The 17785-nt window shown below is 42.2% G+C and overlaps 1 long non-coding RNA gene across 1 annotated transcript in view; it reads right to left on the reverse strand.

The window, feature by feature from the left end:
- Positions 1-17785, reverse strand: part of LOC117201960 (uncharacterized) — a 43809-nt gene that overhangs the window by 24476 nt on the left and 1548 nt on the right. Inside the window, exon 2 of the long non-coding RNA XR_004484110.2 lies at positions 16240-16274. This is a non-coding gene — a long non-coding RNA (uncharacterized LOC117201960). The remainder of the gene's footprint in view (positions 1-16239; positions 16275-17785) is intronic.

Genomic DNA, 17785 nt, shown 5'->3' on the forward strand with positions numbered 1-17785 from the left:
GTAAATCAACTATACTTCAATAAAAAAATAAAATTAAAAAAACTGAATCAAAACCAATGAACTTTATTTTCTCAGGAACATGAAGTCAGAAGATAGATTAGGTTTCAGGCACATTTTGATCAAAGGTCCTGCTTAATTTCTCACATCCTCTCTGGGCTCTGCCCTCCTCCGTGGGTCAGCTTTAAGTGCTAACAAAAGCAACGCAATGGGGATTGGCTGCTGCCTTTCAGATGCAATATATGCTTTGAATTAGTGGCATATATTGTATTTCCCACAGCAGAATGCACAGATACAGGAACCCAAGAGTAGAGCTGAGTGATGGATAAGAGGATTCTTCACAACATTACAGCTCATGAACCACTTGCTTTCTTTCCCCGGACTCTTGGTTCTGTAGATCTGAAGGTTTTACTGACATGTTCTCCCTTCCTCCCACCCCATCTCCAAGACATAGTAAGTTTGTTGCTGAAACAGAAGTTGACACCGTCATTTGGCTGTGTTTGGCTTTTTGCACACCCTGGAAAGCAGACGAGGAGGGAGGTGTAAGTGTTGGAGGGGGTATGACCTTGACTCTCTCTACAAGGGAAAGACAGTTTCACACCTTGTGGACACTCTTTCCCTAGCATCTATTTCTCCTTTCCTCCTTTGCATCAGAACCCCAATTTCCATCCATCCTCCATTTATTCCCCTTATGACTCATGTGATTTCAGAGGTAATAATCCCATTCCCAGCCGCAGAGAGGCGTCCTGTTTAGTCTATACAAATATGGTGATTCCACTGGCCTCACAATAATAGAATCAGAAACCTAAGTTAGAAGCAATCAACACATGACAACATCAGGCAATTATTATTGGTTCAGGGATAGGGAAGTGACCAAAGCTGGTCCAGTCAGACTTATGGGAAGAGCTTTTATTCTACAACTGGGATGGGGTAAGTGAAGAAGTGTCCTGTCTTAAGAGCTACTAGCAGCTATCTTGTGATTGTGAGGGAAGGTAGTGTGCAATCTTCTCTGCAATGTTGCTTAAATATTTAATAAAGTTTATTAGATTCGTATTCCTATGTTCATGCAACTCATTTCTAATTTATTTTTTTTCTTTTTTTCTTTCTTTTTTTTTTCTAATTTATTTTAAAAGCACACTGCTCAAAGCAGAATTCTGTTTTTCCAAATTACTGAAAATAAAGTTAGAAACTTTTTTGTTACTTAACATTTCAATACTAATCGAACACCTGCTTTAATATTATTTCTTTTCCCATGAGTAATCAAATTTCAGTCAAAATGAAACAATTTTTTTATCAGATTTAGGATCGTTTAAAAATATTTTGGTTATTCTTTCTCATGTGTTCTACTGCATTTTACAGTCCAAAATTGATTTTTTTGTCCCGTTACTTCATTCTTGATCACTTCCTGTTGCAAAAGAGAATCCACAGATAATGATGCTGGGAGAGGCAGGACAGATAGAAAAGCAAGTCCAAATTCAGAATGCATCTGTCTCAGTGAAGGAAAAGTTACTGTCCTTTCTGAGAAGAAAGAGTCCAAAGTTGCTGGCCTACCACTAGGTAGCTAGCTGGCCATCTCAGATCAGGCTGCCAGATTGGGAGTTTATTGTGAATTATGGTGGCCCGCAAATTAAACAGATGAGGCACTGCACAGTGGCAGCTTTGGTGATTGAAAGTCCATATTACTGAACTTTCACATAACTTGAAGTCCTGCCACTGAGATGATGTATTCATGATTATACTGGGCTGGCAAGGAAAACAGGTTGCCTTGTCTCCTTAATTAAACACTTCCTCTGCAATGGGATATAAGTAATTTTCTTGGCCTTTCGGTGACATAGTGAGGGCATGAATGAGAGTAACATTCCTACGGCTCAAAGCCAGTATTCCCATCATTCCACGTCTTGGTATTGCTTCACCTACATCAGGGTTTCTCACCCTTGGCACGGTAGTCATTTTGGGCCAGATGATTCTTTGTTGTGAGGGGCTGTCCTGCTCACTGTACGATGGTTAGCAGCATCTCTGGCCTCTACCCACTAGAAGCCTGGAGGACCCTCCTCGTTGTGACAATCAAACATGTCTGTAGACAACTGTCAAATTGTCTAAGAACCACTGCTTCATCATGCCAAAGGATTTCTTATCTATTTATAGAATTTAACACGGGCACCATTAGGTCCAAGCTTGCAGTAGCAAACCCAGAAAACTGTCGAAATGTAACCAGCTAATAGGGTGAACATACTGAAGGCAGACGGTAGTGACTATACTGATAGCAATACATTTATCTGGATTTGAAATTATGACCCTCTTCATCAAATACCTTCAAAATTCAAACTCCACAAACATTCCACCAATTTTTAAGAAATAAAGAAGTGAATTCTTACGGTTTCTTTCTTCCTTCTTCCTATTCTGCACCATTCCTATCCTCATCATACCAAGGCTATATTGAGGTTGAAACTGGATTATACGGCAAGCAGCTATTACTACTCCAGTTGCTGGGGGCTGCCACTCACTAGTGTTCTTTTCACTTTACAGGTTACTGTTTAATTCTCCCAACAGCCCCACGGGGTTAGGACTGAGATACCAAGAAGTTTAGCAAGTTGCCCCCAATCCATCAGAAATTAGTGGCAATGCAGTCAGTGAGGGATCATTTGCTTTTTCTAGTAAGGAAGGCAACTCTTTGGCTAACACGGTGGGGTGGGGTGAGAGGGTAGATGTTGTCTTTCTCTTGAGCCCTCCACATGGGTGAGCAGGGAGGAGTGTTTGTGTACAGGCAGACATTCGTGTAATTTTTTCCTGAATTCTTTAATTTGATTATTTTATTTCTGGAGACCTGTATATGCTTTTTTGTTTGTTTGTTTTATTTTTTAATGACTTTAAAAAATTTTTTTATTTTATATTGGACTATAGTTGATTAACAATGTTGTGTTAGTTTCAGGCGTACAGCAAAGTGATTCAGTTATACATATACATGTATCTATTCTTTTTCAAATTCTTTTCCCATTTAGGTTATTACAGAATATTGAGCAGAGTTCCCTGTGCTATACAATAGGTCCTTGTTGGTTATCTATTTTAAAGACAAATATCATATGATATCGCTTCTATGCGGAATCTAAAATAAAATGATACAAATGAACCTATTTACGAAACAGAAACAGACTCACAGATTTAGAGAACGAACTTATGGTTATGGGGCGGGGGGTGGAGGGGACAGGGGAGGGACAGATTGAAGTTTGGGATTGGCATGTAGACACTGCTGTATTTAAAACAGATAACCAGAGCCCTATATTCTCTTTAATCTGATCCTGTCTAATAAAAATCATGGGTTAAGTCTGAAACTGCAAATCTTTAATTAGCAGCTGTTAATGAAATTTTTTGAAGTTAAAATGATCATTGATCCAGGGACTGTTAGAAGACAAAATTCTGAGCAGTGCTGCAATGTAAAAGATTGTTACATAGACGAAGGCTGGGAATTATCTTTAGGACTTGATGATGGTAAGACTATAAATCCTAATCCACAGTGAAGCAAAGTACTGGATATGGAAGAGGGTCTAAGACACGAAAGAGATTAAGGGTGAGGGAAAGGCCTGCAGTAGGGTGATTTCATTGGCCATGGCAGTACCCTGTGGCATTGCATGGGGCCAAGAGAGTCAACCATATATGCTTCACCTTTCCAAAGGGATATTTTGAAAATATGCACAGATCAGTATATTTGAAATATATTCAAATCTAATTTCTAACCTACCAAAGCATACTTCAATTCATGGCAGATCATTTTGGTTTATTCTGGAGATATCTCCCCTTCTCCTCCTTCAACATTCGCTGTTCCCTTCTCTCCATCCTACACTGATTCTTTACATCCTCTAGGTAGCCAACCTTACTACCACAGGCCAAAGAAACCTCTCTCTTTGACCCAACGTCAACTGTGGTCCATAGCATTTATTTCACACTCACCATTAGCTCCTCTGTATGACTGGTCTTTTGTGTGTGTGTTTGTAACATAGCCTACCCAGGGACTTCCACGGTGGTCCAGTGGCTAAGACTCTGAGCTCCCAATGCAGGGGGCCCGGGTTCGATCCCTGGTCAGGGAATTAGATCCCGCATGCCGCAACTAAAAAGATCCCATGTGCCTCAACTAAAGATCCCGCAACTAAAACCCAGCACAGCCAAATAAATAAATAAATATTTTTAAAAAATAGCCTATCCAGACTGTAACATCCTTGAAAAGAGAATTCCTTACTCATGTAATAGTTCTCTGATTATTTACCACAGTACCTATACACAGTTGCCAATAAGCATTTGTTGATTGAATCATTGATGTTGTTTGAATTTCCTTTTGATCTCAAAGGATATCCCAAATGACCAACCTAGAATTGGTGCCTCTTGTAGAAAGAGAAAATTATAAACCCTAAATATTTTGATTTAGCTCTTACTAAATTGGATGCCATAGGCAAAAAAAAAAAAAAAAATCAGTATAAAATTTCCTTGAGAGGATAAGATCAACGATGCAAGCACTGTTGAGAAAGCAACACTGAACTTGTCACTATCCTTGGACAGAGAAAAATGAGAAGCCTGAAAAATATTTACTTATCAGTCACCATAAAGACACAAAGAGAAAAGAGAATTAGCCAAGTGGGGTAAAGTGCTGAACGTAATCTGAATTTTTAAATTTTAGCATTATGAAGTTGTTTCTGGCTAATTTTTTTCTGTGAAAGGCAAAACATTGTCCTGTAATAATCTATTTTTCAGTGTAAAATTTTTGCCCTCTCTTATGGAATTTAAGCCTTGAGTGAAGGGTTATAAGTTTTTGTAAGATACTATATTTATTATGTGTTTATTATTGGGAAATATAATTTTTAAATTCATTTGTTGTAGAAATTTAATTTACTCACCCAAACTTTAATGTATACACCATCACTGTGATGATTAGTTTTCCAACTATGACCTTATACCTTTGTTCTATAACTTCACCAGTATATATTTAGCATAAATTTACTTTTTAGGTAGAAAGCACTAAGACAGTTTGTCTTAACATTCTTTTTCAGGCCCGTTTCAGAAAAATACATTTTATGAACTTTAACAGTAAAATGTGAATCTTGTTTTTCCAGTATCTTGAATATTTCTTTTAGGTGGCTTAATATGGCATTTCCTGAAAAGGCAGTAAGATGGAAAGTGATCTTCCACTAACAAAAGATTTATAGCTTCTTATAAAAAGGACATCAGAGAAACAAAATGTCGAAATGAATATCCTACATGTCAGTATCAACTGGCTAAGGATGTTTTTTGTTTTTTTGCGGTACGCGGGCCTCTCACTGCTGTGGCCTCTCCCGTTGCGGAGCACAGGCTCCGGACGCACAAGCTCAGCGGCCATGGCTCACGGGCCCAGCCGCTCCGCGGCACGTGGGATCTTCCCGGACCGGGGCACGAAGCCGTGTCCCCTGCATCGGCAGGCGGACTCTCAACCACTGTGCCACCAGGGAAGCCCGTAACAACAGAGGCTTCAGAGCTCCTTGTTAGGTTACTGTAGTGTTAAGTGATTGTGTGAATTACGTTGCACTTAGTATTTGCAGTTCCATGACACTAGCAAATGTATTGCCATTCTACCATGACTGCCTTTCGGATGACTTGTCATTTTAATGAATGAGGAAAGAGTTGATGAATAGTTCTATTCAAATAGTAACCAGAAAAGAACAGAGGTGGCTATACCAATATAAAAGATAGAATTTAGATCAAAAACTGTCACAAGAGACAAAGAAGGGCATTATATAATGATAAGAGGGTCAATTCACCAAAAGGATATAACAATGATAAAATCTATGTACCAAACAGCAGAGCTCCTCAATATATGAAGCAAACACTGACAGAGTTGAAAGGAGAAATAGACAGTTCTACAGTAATAGTCAGAGACTTCAATACTTTTGATAATGAATAGAACAACTAGACAGAAGGTCCATAAGAAAATAGAACACTTAAACGGACATATATAGAACACGCTACCCAACAAGGGCAGAATACACATTCTTCCCAAGTGGCGTGGAGTATTTCCAGGATAAACCATATATTAGGCTACAAGTCTTAAAAAAATGATTGAAATCATACAAAGTACATTTTCTGACTAAATGGAATGAAACTAGAAATCGACAGCAGAAGAAAACAGGAAAATTCACAAATATGTGCAAATGAAACAACACATTCTTAACCAATGGATCAAAGAAGAAGTCACAAAGAAAACTGGAAAACATCCTGAGACAAATAAAAATTAAACACATTAACGACAGAATTTATGTGATGCACTGAAAGCAGTGCTAAGAGGAAAACTTAGAGCTGTAGATGCTTATATTAAAAAAGAAGAGAGATCTCAAATCAACAACCTAACTTTACACCTTATGCAACTAGAAAAGGAACAAACTAACCCAAAGCTAGCAGAAGGAAGGAAACAATAAAGATTACAGCCGAGGTAAACAGAGAACAGAAAAACAATAAAGAAAATTAACAAAACCAAGTATTGGTTTTTTGAAAGGATCAACAAAATTAACAAATCCCTGGGGATACCCAACTGCTAAGCCACCCTGTCCTCATGGCCACACCTGTTAGGGACTGAACGTTTGTGTTCTGCCTGAACTCATATGTTAAAATCCTAACCCCCAGTGTGATGGCATTAGGAGGCATGGCCTTTGGGGTGATTAGGTCATGATGAATGGGATTAGTGTCCTTATAAGAAAAGACATGCAAGCTTGTTCTCTCTGGATAGAACCAGAAGACGGTTGTCTGCAAACCAGGATTCGGGTCCTCACCAGACATCAGATCTGCCAGCACCTTGATCTTGAACTTCCCAGCCTCTGGAACCGTGAGTAATAAATGTTTGCTCTTGAGACACCCAGTCTGAGGTTATTTGTTATGGTAGCCTGAACTAAGACAGCACCCAAATCCTGATTAATCCCTGCTTCTACTAATTTCACCTCAGAAACAGCAACCAGTCCAGAACTGCTTCTCTTAGACCTGCCTCAGACTCCTTCAGAGGGAGCTTCCGAAAGATGCTTTCCTCCACCCTCTTGGTCAGCAGCCTTTGGTTCCTGCGAAATATCTTCTCTCACGGTATTGAGTCAATAAATCTGATTTTAACAGACAACAGGCTTGTTCCTGGTGGTCTTTGGAATTTGAGGCTTTAACACTCTGAGAAAGTTCCTGACTGACTGGCTCCTGAAAGGGTGAACTGCGTCTCTGAAGCCTGTTCTGCCACCTTCTAATCATGCGTGCACAGCCAAGACCAAACCTCCCAGGTGCTGCGTTCTCACAGCGTTCACTGTTTGGCCTAGAAGTCTCTCACGTGACAATTCTGCTTTAATCAGTTCTTGGCAAAACAGCCAGTTGGTAGTGGGTAAAAAGTGCACTGATAAGTAGTCTTAATATTAGAAAATGGGTTTTTTGAGGGCCAAGCATTTTCTGTGTGTGTGCGCTAAACACTGTGGTAAACGTCTGACAAGGATTGAAACATTCAGAACTAGAATAACCCTTTAGGGACTTCCCTGGTGAACTCCATGCTTGTACATTCCACTGCCTACTTGACTTTTTATCAAGGACTGTAAGGGTCTGAAATTTTACCCTACCTGAAAACTAAGAAGCTAGCCTGCCAGTTTCATGGTTGTTGTCAGAAAACACGGCATATTTAGGTCAAAACAACAAAGGACTTTATTACTCATGGCACAGCAAGTGGCATGAGATTCATGTTCACGTCTGTCGGTTCCCCTCATTCCTCAGGTGCCACGGGGGTTACATGGGGCAGCGCAGGTGGATGCTGGGCACACAATAGGTTTGCATCACATTTGAGGAGCCCTGAGCATAGGGACCCCAACTCTTTTATAATGGACGATAAGCCTGGCTGACCTTTCCCTAAATGGAGACATTATCTTTATTATACTGGACAGTAAGCAAACCTCCCCTCTGCTTTGGAAAGAGGCACTCCTATATTTCAAGGATGTTCACTACATAAATATCTTTGAACAGCCAGTCTGGAACAAGGGCTTTCAGTGCCTCTGCTCACATGATGTGCAGAAATGAAGAGATCCACAGAAAATTGTCTCCCAATAATATCCACTCCTTATTTCTTTAATTTTTTTTGGCTGTACGCGGGCCTCTCACTGTTGTGGCCTCTCCCGCTGCGGAGCACCGGCCCCGGACGCGCAGGCCCAGCAGCCACGGCCCACGGGCCCAGCCGCTCCGCGGCACGTGGGATCCTCCCTGACCGGGGCACGAACCCGCATCCCCCGCATCGGCAGGCGGACTCCCAACCACTGCGCCACCAGGGAAGCCCCTCCACTCCTTATTTGTATACTCTCTTGGCTTCTGGGGAATCTTTTCGTAAGTGAGACACTTTGATGACTCTGACCAGTAGAGGCTGGGACCAAATCCATTCATTTTGTCTCATACAGCAGTTATAGCTATGATCGACAGAACCCAAGCAGCGGGATGAGACCAACCCATAATACTGACCTCGACCGCGCCCCCCAGCGTCCTGGACTCAACCAGCTGAACAAATCTCAGAAACCGTCGTTGTCATTAAGGGTCTCTACTGACCTTTCCACGTGGTGCAAGGCATTCCCTTGGGTGCAGCAGTATGTAATGATGACTGCACAGTCTCTGCCTTGGCCCACAATTCTGACACCCATTAGAACTGGCCCACGAGTTGAGGCTGACCTGACTACCTCCTCGGGTCAAACTGCTGATCAGTTTCTTTAAGGTCAGGACAAATTTTGTAGCACCTTTTCTAACTGGATGACTCCCATCGTAGGGAAGACTGTCTGCAACGTGAGTATAAATAATGAGGCAGTTATCCCTCTGGAAGGTTCCCGAGTAACCAAGAATAGCCTCATTTGGGGGAGATCTCTGCAGTCATCTTAGGGCTACAGGACCTCCTGGTGGTGTTTCCTTAAACTCTTGAGGGTCTCTTAGGCCCACCCCTCCAAAGTACAAGTCCATGTGGTTTTGGAAAGGAGGTAAATTAATGCTTGGCTTCTACACAAGAAGTGTGGCCCCAGAAGGTCACATGGATCCAACAGAAAGAAAATGTTGTTGACAATTGTTGGAAACCCCCTAGGGTGACCCAAATCCGTGGAAGGGCACAGGTTGAGTGCCTCCCAAGAGGCCGGTAAGCCCTAGAGTTCTTAGTTCAGCTTGGATTATGAGTCTAGTCCTTGCTTTGCTGCAAGCCCAGTTTGCTCATTTCGTCCATGCCACCAATTAGCAGCATTTGCGCCCCTCGTGGAATGACTGAGCAATGTCTACAGGAATGGGGGTGGGGAAGGTGTTCACAGGTGTTGACAGCTGGTTTGTGTGGGAGATGCAGGAGTTGGGGGCATTCCCTGCTGTTTCCGGTGGCCTCCTCTGTCAGGCTAAGAGGACGGCAATCAGATCATGGTCAGAGCTATCTGGCCATGGGGATGGCAGACTCAGCAGTCAGTTCAATTTAAGGGACTTGCCAGAATTCACTGGGGCATTTTCATTTGTGAGGAAGGTCTCAGGGGCTGTTCTGAAAGACAAAGATTATTAATGTCTCTCCCTTCCCTACCCCTCACCCCCACCCCTGCCCCCCAGCCCTGTACCTGGGTATTTCCATTTCTCCATCAACCACAAAATCAGTGCGTAGCTGTAACTTCGCCTTTTCTAATCATCCTCTACTCTACCCAGACCTTTTGTCTTGAATGGCCACATGCAAAAGGGAAAAAGGCATCTTTTAAAAACTTCCAGAGATCTATTATGCTCCCCAACCTTGGCCCACGTGGGCCATTGCAGAGGGACTCTGCGAACAGTGTTCTCCCCCAAGCGGACCTTATCTTCAGAAAGGCGGAACTATGGTAGACCCCAAAACCAGGAAAGCAAGAATGAATGGGCCATCAGACTAACGCAGCATCAATCCGTTTTCATCCTTGGTTTGAAGCCTCAAGGTTCAGTTTCCCAACAGAATTTTCATCTTGGCACTAAGTGAGCTTAGTGCGGCTCACTTGCCCACCCCTGAGAAGGAAAACCTCAGCTGGCAGTTCTGCTAAGACCATCTGGAATTGAGGAGGGTAGTATCTCAGGGGAAGAGGGAAGGATATTGATCAGGCAAACCCAACATATGTCCATTAGAGGAGGTTACATTTTTTTTGTCATGGTTCCCTATTAGCACCTTCTTGACTGTTAAGGGAAAATCACTCATGACACTTGGTAAAGATGGTAAAGAAGACTTCATTCTTGGGGGCAGGGGCGCTGCTACAATGGGGTTTTGTAGTACAGGAGAGAGATCTGACTCAACTCCAAATACAACAAGGACAAGTGGAGATTTAGAGCCAAAGAGCGGGCTGAAACGTCAGGGGAAGGGTGGGGGCATTCTGGCTAAATCAAATGGACAGGATTATTGCTGAAGGCGGGCCAGGGGAATAAAACATCAAGGGTGGGAGATAAGGAATTTGATCAGATATCAAGGGTAGGGGATTTTCTGACAAATCGACTCAACAGGATTCTTGCTAAAACTGGACCGAATGGGCAGAGCCACTGGACTAAAGAACAGAGCCCGAGATCAGGGTCTCGTCAGAAAGAGGACTCGAAGGAGCGTGACTCCACTTTGGTCAAGCAGACAGGCTTCGTCATGGCCCATCCTATTTGTTGCAGTCACACATTTCCCTAATTCTTTGATCAAACACACAGTGAGTGAGAAGCATTAAAACAACAACAACCACCACCACAACAATAAGAAGAACAGCAAATGTAAGCACAGGGGCAGTGCAAGGATTTACCTCATCAGATTTGATTCCATGATTGAGTCGCTACCATCACTTGACTTAATTATTGAAATAAGATGTAGTGTAGTAACTCATGACATTTTCTTGAGTAGAAAAATGTGTGGTCTTTCTAGACCTGCACTGTACAAATACTACAGCCAGTAGCCACACGTGGCTACTGACCCCTTGCAATGTGGCTAGTTTACACTGAGACATGCTGTAAATGTAAAACACACACTGGTTTTCAAAGACGTTGTATGACCAAAAGTCAGACGGTACGGCAACTCCGAGACTGCAAACACTGGGAGTAATGTACAACCGATGGGAGCAGGACTGAATAGAGGAGGGTCAACTTGTTAGTCTTGACGTCAGAAAGACCATGGGGAGAAGTATACTTATACTCCTGGAGTGTGTGGGCAGAGGCCAGTCAGGATAACTTTTTTTTTTTTTTTTTGCGGTACACGGGCCTCTCACTGTTGTGGCTTCTCCCGCTGCAGAGCACAGGCTCCGGACGCGCAGGCTCAGCGGCCATGGCTCACGGGTCCAGCCGCTCCGCGGCACGTGGGATCCTCCCGGACCGGGGCACGAACCCGCGTCCCCTGCATTGGCAGGCGGACTCTCAACCACTGCGCCACCAGGGAAGCCCAGGATAACTTGTTTTGTGATTCTGTATATGGACAAAACAATTCATTGCGGACGACACCTGCGTGCTTCACATTTTCAAAGGAAAATGATCAACATGTGTACAGACCACAGTCATACATGAATCATGTTTGAAATGCATTTTGACCTACCCCAATCCAGCAAAGTGTATCCTTGCACAGCTTAGCATCTCTGTTTTGTTATTTGGCTGCTCTCATTCTTGAAATCCCAACACAGATCCCACCCCTTGCCTGAGGACTGTAAACTAACTACCTCACTATCAAAGGCCAAAGTGATTTATTCAAAACAACCTAAGTTTGAGTGGATACAGTGCCAGGTGCTGCTCTGGGTGCCCGTGACACGGCAGTAAACAAAACAGGCAAACATCTTGCTCTCATGGAGCCCATATATCAGTGGTCTCACTCCTCTGAATTTTTATGTTTATTCTTTCTTCCATTTATCAGACTGCTCTTTCTTTTTAGTTATCTTTCCATATATGTACATATATATGTATTACGGTATCAAGGGGAAAATCCTTTCCTTATCAGTATTAATATAAAGTTATTATGGGTGTTGTTTAGAATTTCACTTTTATCTTGGAGGTATTTCAGGTGATCCCCTTGGAGGACTGGTTAAACCTTCTGTGGCAGGAGCTTTCCTAGCGAGGGCAGTAGTGTGAAAGGTGAAAAAACTGGCATTCTTACATTAAGAAAAAGCATCATAATGCCTTAAACACAAATATGCTGTTCAGCTATAAAAAGTCTACAAGGGTGTCAAATGTGTGTGGCCAACTAATGGCCTTCAGCTCAGAGGCTGAAGAACAAGGGGAAATTCCTCTAGTTAATGACTCTCCTTGATGGAGGCTTGACAATGGCCTTGACCCATTTACTGTAATGTGTGAGTAATTGTACAAGTTAAGAAAATTGCACTGGGCACTTACATTTCCATGATACCATCAAGGAAACTGTTGTTCTATTAAAATTTTGTAGTTCCTGATTTAGGAATAAGGCTAATGAGCAATTCTGTATCAGGGTCAAAGTAATGGGATAAAAATGTAATGAACAGTTTATTTGTACTTCTGGAGTAAGCTGAATTGTGATTAATGACAGTTGGACACTGGTAACCGTTTTTATTTTTATGGCATAATAGAGATATTAGAAGGTGGGTAAAAGGCTTTGGAGGAGGCAGAAGATTTATTTACTGATGACTTAGGTATAAACCGCAATTTGTGCTTGGTGATAAGATTGCCCGATATTTACTGATTCCTTTCTTGGCATGTCAACAGGATTAAAAAGTAACTAGAATGAGTCCATTGTTTTTCTTAAATGTTTATGGAGCTATAAAACTCTCAAGTTTTCTTTACAAGACAGGATTAGGTATTTGGGGATAAAGTTAGAAGGATGCGTATCGCTCAAAGAGGTTACAAAGTGAGAAATGTCCGTTAGAGGAAAGCTAATTTTTATAACCAACAGATTGACTGGATTAATGAGCGTTGTGTCCAGGATGGAAAAATGCAATACATTCCATGACTGGTAAAACTTGCTCTATAAGGCTGCCCCTCTGTTGCACAAACTGTCTTCTGTACAAGGCATAACAGCATTCAGAAAATCAGTTCACAGAACTGGGCTGTTGACATTGCCTTTCATCTCCCATCCACTCCACAGCTGCACGCCTGCCGTCCTCAGGTCACTGATCATGTTCTTGGAATCTGCTTGTCCCCCCGAGTGGGAGGGACCCCTCAGGGACAGCTCTTCTTCCACAATATCAGTCTATCTTCCTCCACTCTTATCTCATACTTAACTACGTGGTCACGCCAGATAATGTCACCAACTTTCAGGAACCAGAAACCACCACCAGATGATAAAATCACTGGCAAACAGAAGGAAGAAATGCCCTGTGTCTTCTTCCACCGTTCAAGGCAGAGCCAGCGTGGTGAGCGCGCTCAGGACACTGCGGTCCTTTTGCAGAATCAGGCACTTCAACCCTGTAGGTCCTTGGTAGGGCTGCATGGTGCCCAGAGAAGACAGGAAGGGAACGCACAGTAAAAGGGAACAGATGCGCTTCAGCTTCATGGGAACAGAGCCCACATCTATTTTTATTTCTACTTTTATCTCACCCCTGTAAACCTACATGATAGCACAGTGCCTGGAGCAGAGGAGAGTAAGCTCTCCAAAACTGATAACTACTGCTATTCGTACTACCAGGTACTTTCCACAAAGGCCCCAATGGCACAGCTGCCCCCAGCTCCCTCACTGCTCTGCGCAAGGCCTGTTGTACTTAACACAATGAAGAATCATACTCTTAGGTTAAACACGTTTAACAGGGTCCAGATGACATCAGCCATGCTGTATTGTAGGACCTCTGAAGGTGACTAGTGTTTACTTCTCTTATTAAGAGGATGGCTCCCCACATACACACTACTGTACATAAAACAGGTAAATAACAAGGACCTACTGTATAGCAAAGGAAACTCTACTCAATATTTTGTAAAACCTATAAGGGAAAAGAATCTGAAAAAGAACACATATGTATGTGTGTGTGCATATATATATACATACACACACATATGTGTAACTGAATCACTTTGCTGTACACCTGAAACTAACACAACACTGTAAATCAACTATACTTCAATTAAAAAAATATTAAATTAAAAAAAAAAAAAAAAGAAGAGGATGGCTCCCCAGATCTCCCTCTTCGACTCTCTGAACCTGCGCCTGGAGTCCAGCACCAGTACTCCATTTACAATCATATGAATTTCTTATTATCACAGAAAAGATATCACTAGAAACAAAAGTAAACATCACTTATCTCCCTCGTTTAAAATGTAAGGCATTCTCTCTCTCTCTCTCTCTCTCTCTCTCTCTCTCTCACACACACACACACACACACATTCACAAAATCAAAACCCATAACAAGACCTTTCCCTTCTAATTACTCAGCCAGGTCATTCTTTGCGCCTGCCGCTGCTCCATTACCACACTCCTCCTTGCTCTGCCCCCAACCCCATTCTGTGACTGCAGTGCAACCAGTGATAGCACCTTCTATCCCCCTCCAGAAGTCTGATGTCAGCACACTCTCCCCCTCTTCCCCGTGCCCCCAGGCGCTAGCAGGATTTCCCCTTGTGATCCGCCCTCTCAGCGCTTTCCCACTCTTCTCAAGGGGAAGTAACCATCACTTCTCATCCAGGGTTGTCATGTACCTTCTACACTGTAATGGTCAGCCCAGTTAAGAGATTGGGAACTGAAGGACCTGTGTCTGGTTACGTAGAAAACAAACTCTGGGGCTTGGTACACATGACGACACCACATGGGGGTAGAATTAGAGGTTGAGGAATTGCCCGAGGTCTCACATCTGGTTAGAAGCAGAACAAAGACGTCCAGACATGAGGAATGTTGGAATTGGATAGGATGTCAGTAACCATCCATCTCAATGTCCTCAGCTATGAAGAGTTAACACACAGACGCACACTACAAGGGGGATTCTCTGGCTAAATTACTTTGGTTGTTTCTTGATACCCAAACCCAAATGATGACTCCCCTGTGGAATCACCACCACCTCCCTGTGGCTGACCCACTTCAACGCAGCCTCGGTATAAGATGTCACGGGAAACCTGAAAAAACTTTGGGGCCAGCCCAATACCTCAACTCCTGCCGAGACAACAGCAAAAGTTCATGATTCCAGGCCTACCTCTCATGCTTTATTTGTTACCTCCTAAATCTGGTAATCCCACCCTCATCTTCTTTCCCCCCAAAATCCACCACTTCCTGGGAACCTTCCAGATGTTTCTCACCTCTACAATCTAGTGGAAAACAACGGACTGAAACCACTGAGTGGATACTGATGTCAATTTTTCACACCGTGTACGCTACATAGCACCCTGTTCTGTGTTTTTAACAGGGTGCCTGGTTGCATAGGCCTCTGAAGGTCCAGTACCTGTAATAATTTGTAAGTAGCTGGAGGTGGATTTTAACTAGAGTTTATCATGCAACTCTCTGAAGCAGTAAGTCACCAGACCAGTGAATGAGACAGGCACACCCCCAGAGGCTTGGACGGCCCTCCCTTCAAAGATACACATTCATGCTAAACAGTCACTCCCTCCCTGAGGCAAAGGATGGCCATCCAAAATCAGACTGTGACCTCACAAAGTTGCTGCTACACTGTGCAGGCAGTGTTAAGGGACCCATTTCCTTGCCTTCACTCAATGCTAAAAACCCTCCTATTCTATACACTAGCTTCCTCTCAAAATTCCAACCAACCAATAGAGGCAAATGGGTAATTTTCTACATGATAACAAAAGTTCAAGGGTATATATTTGGAAACAAATAATTTTGTACTCTGTTGGCTTTGTTATTTTAATAGAATTATTTATAAGAGAGGCATTTAGAAAGGGCTTTTGATTTTCCAATTTAAGTTTGAACTTATCCTAAGTTGGTCATTTATTCTCTCCCCTCTCTCCAGTGAATTTATTTCATGTCCTACTTTCTTTCACATGAGAATAATCTAACCTCAAAGAAATTCCATCTGCATGGGAAATTTGAAGGCATTTTCTCTTCTCCCATTGTTCATTAATTTTCTATTAATGAACAAATTCCTTGTAATTAGTTTAAATAGTAATATAATTTCAAGAGAACATTCACATGCAAAGCAATGTACTTTGATTCTGTACTCTTAGATTGACAACAAAGCTTTTGAAAAAATAAAGAGAGCATAAGTTAGTGGGCAGTTTTCAAATTCAACCATAATTAAAACTACATAAATCATATAATATGCATGTGGAATATAGAAAGGAAACACCAATTACCCCAAACAAGAGTTTGATTTGTTTGCACAAATGTTAGGGGAATCTTACCTTTTTTGAGACTTATGTTAATGTGGATATATTATCTGGAAAATAAAAATGCAACAAAATTTAAAATCAGGGTTCTGCTTGAAATCTGTGAGCTAGAGAGACGAGGAAGCTTGGGGGTGGGGGAGTGCGTGGTGGGTTATATTACCAGCCTCTGTACAGCAGAATGTGATCTGTCCGTGGACGAGGCATTCTTGTCACCATTTGTGCTTTCTTTCTTCCCCAATCTAGGAAGTGTGCTAATAAATTGCTAGGATGAAATCCTAAACTCGGGCTTTCCTAAAACAGTATTCGGAAAAGTCTAACATCGTAGGTTACAAGATGAGAGGGGCCCTAAGGAACACAGGGTTTAAAATTACTTGATATTTATGGAGGTGCTTGAAGTTCTTGTACCCAAGCAAGGGTGGGGTTGGGTATGAAGAAACCACCAACATAATTCAGCCGTTAATCTCATTTGTAGTGTGTGTGTGTGTGTGTGTGTGTGTGTGTGTGAATTTGTCATAGCTGAGCTGTTTGTGCTCTCACTCTACTACCAGGCTGTGAAAAAAAAAGTTTCATGGTCAATGTCTCCACCAACATTTTAAATTATGTACAACTAGCTATTAGTATTAGCTAATTATAATTATTTTTAATTAATAACTAATAATAGCTAATTAATTGGTTTCAGTATTTTTATTGTCTGTCTCATGAACTGGTCAAAAATAAAAGTTTTGCTGAGCAAGGTTTTTTTTACCTGTTGAAAGAGAACGGGAAATGGAAAGCACAAAAGGATTAAATTTTGAAATGCATAAAGTCTGATTCTACACTCTATTGGGCAGTCTAGTGGAGCTTGGTAACTTAGGTACCTCCCTATTGTTGTAACAGCAGATGCAGAGGCGTCCAGAGTGAGGATGATGAAGATGTTATTTATGGAAGCGAAAACATTTGTTCAACCTGAATTTGCCATAATTCAAAATGGGGATGCGGGCTTCCCTGGTGGTGCAGTGGTTGAGAGTCCGCCTGCCGATGTAGGGGACATGGGTTCGTGCCCGGGTCCGGGAGGATCCCACATGCCGTGGAGCGGCTGGGCCCCGTGAGCCACGGCCGCTGGGCCTGAGCATCCGGAGCCTGTGCTCCGCAACGGGAGAGGCCACAACAGTGAGAGGCCCGTGTATCTAGCAAAAAAAAAAAAAAAGGGGATGTACTATGCCATCCCAGGTACTCTAAAGGTTTTACATGCCACAGTCATTTAATTTTTTTTAACCAAGATTAAACAATATCTGTATTTTTTTGTGTGTCTTCTGCTACCTGCTTAAAGAATGCTGAAAATCACACCTCTATCAATGAAGTGCTTATGTGCTGAAAACAACAGACACTCAAATTTCTTAATTTAAAGGGTAAATAATCAAATTTTAAATTATGCCCACTAACAACTGAGCTTCAGGGCACAGATAGGAGTTAACATTTGATCAGTGTTCTAGTTTTACCTTTTTTTTTTTTTTCAAATGGATGGTGTTATCTTAACAGAACTCCAAGAGTTCTTATATAGAATAGGGATGATCAGCATGAC

Source organism: Orcinus orca, chromosome 14, assembly GCF_937001465.1.
Source record: "Orcinus orca chromosome 14, mOrcOrc1.1, whole genome shotgun sequence".
Classification (NCBI taxonomy): domain Eukaryota; kingdom Metazoa; phylum Chordata; class Mammalia; order Artiodactyla; family Delphinidae; genus Orcinus; species Orcinus orca.